Source organism: Arachis ipaensis, chromosome B02 (assembly GCF_000816755.2).
Source record: "Arachis ipaensis cultivar K30076 chromosome B02, Araip1.1, whole genome shotgun sequence".
Lineage (NCBI taxonomy): Eukaryota > Viridiplantae > Streptophyta > Magnoliopsida > Fabales > Fabaceae > Arachis > Arachis ipaensis.
The window spans coordinates 28,883,299-28,885,553 of NC_029786.2; positions in this window are offsets into that span (position 1 = coordinate 28,883,299).

Genomic DNA, 2,255 nt, shown 5'->3' on the forward strand with positions numbered 1-2,255 from the left:
AGATAATGAATCTCTTTATGATGCCTGGGAGAGATACAGAGAGATGCTACGAAAATGCCCCTCTGAAATGTTTTCAGAGTGGGTTCAGTTAGACATCTTCTACTATGGGCTTGCAGAAGGAGCTCAGATGTCTCTAGATTACTCGGCTGGTGGATCTATCCATATGAGAAAGACAATTGAAGAAGCTCAAGAGCTCATTGATACAGTTGCCAGGAATCAGCATCTGTATCTAAGCAGCAACCCTTCCATGAATGAAGAGGTTGAAACAGTAACTGCTGAATTCAGTACTGTAAAACAAGCTGCTGAATTCAATCAGCAATTGGATTTTCTAACAAAGCAGCTAGCTGAATTCAAAGACAGGTTACAGGAGACAAGGATAGCTAATATACATATGGACGAACAGTTTAAGCAAATAAAGCAATAGCTATCAAGGCAAATAGCAGAAGAATGCCAAGCAGTTCAATTAAGAAGTGGGAAAACATTAAATACCCCACCTCAAGGCATCAAAAATTCAAGAAAGGAGCGACCCACCAAAGATTCCTTTGAGGACAGTAAGAGCCCAGGGAAAAATAATTCTGGCACTAAAACGCCAGAAAATGGGTGGAAGGCTGGCGCTGAACGCCCAGACCATGCCCAAAACTGGCGTTCAGCACCAGAAACAAGGCAGGATTGGCGTTCAATGCCAGAAATGGGCAAGAATCTGGCGTTGAACGCCCAAATGGGGCAGAATCCAGCGTTGAACGCCCAAAATGGGCACATTCCTGGCGTTCAGGCGCCAGGAACAGACAGTGAGCTGGCGTTTAACGTCACTCCAGCTGCTGACTCTGGCACTCAATTGCCAGTGAGGGATCAGACACACACAAGTGCTGATAACAACCCCTCTAAAAAGGCTTCTTTAACCACTAAGGTTGAGGAATATAAAGCCAAGATACCTTATCCTCAAAAACTCCGGAAAGAGGAGCAGGATAAGCAATTTGCTCACTTTGCAGATTATCTAAGGACTCTTGAAATAAAGATTCCATTTGCAGAGGCACTTGAGCAAATACCTTCTTATGCCAAGTTCATGAAAGAGATCTTTTCAAAATTGATTTTCAAATCTTTTCTCAACTAACTAATTGATTTTTTGTTTGTTTCTTATCTTTTTCAAAACCACCTAACTACTCTTTCCTCTCTAATTTTCGAAAATTCCTCCCTCTTTTTCAAAAATTCTTTTTAATTAATTAATTGTTTCAATTTTTAATTTTAATTTTAATTTTATCTTAATTTTCGAAAATCATTAACTCCTTTTCAAAATTTATTTTTTTCGAAATTCCCTATCTTCCATCTCCTTCTATTTATTTATTCATCTACTAACACTTCTCTTCCCCCAAAATTTGAACTCCTTCCTCTCCTCTGAGTTCGAATTCTTCTCTTCTACATTCTTATTCTTCTTTTCTTCTACTCACACAAGGGAACCTCTATACTGTGGTAAAAAGAATCCCTATTATTATTTTTTTGTTCCCTTCTTTGTCATATGAGCAGGAGCAAGGACAAGAACATTCTTGTTGAAGCAGATCCTGAACCTGAAAGGACTCTGAAAAGGAAACTAAGAGAAGTTAAAATACAACAATTCAGAGACAACCTTACAGGAATTTTTGAACAAGAAGATGAGATGGCAGCCAAAAATAATAATAATGCAAGGAGGATGCTTGGTGACTTTACTGCACCTAATTCCAATTTACATGGAAGAAGCATCTCCATTCCTACCATTGGAGCAAACAATTTTAAGCTTAAACCTCAATTAGTTTCTCTGATGCAACAAAACTGCAAGTTTCATGGACTTCCATCTGAAGATCCCTTTCAGTTCTTAACTGAATTCTTGCAGATATGTGACACTGTTAAGACTAATGGAGTAGATCCTGAAGTCTACAGGCTCATGCTTTTCCCGTTTGCTGTGAGAGACAGAGCTAGACTATGGTTGGATTCTCAACCTAAAGATAGCCTGAACTCTTGGGATAAGCTGGTCAAGGCTTTCTTAGCCAAGTTCTTTCCTCCTCAAAAGTTGAGTAAGCTTAGAGTGGATGTTCAAACCTTCAGGCAGAAAGAAGGTGAATCCCTCTATGAAGCTTGGGAGAGATACAAGGAATTGACCAAAAAGTGTCCTTCTGACATGCTTTCAGAGTGGACCATCCTGGATATATTCTATGATAGTCTATCTGAATTAGCTAAGATGTCATTGGATACTTCTGCAGGTGGATCCATTCACCTAAAGAAAA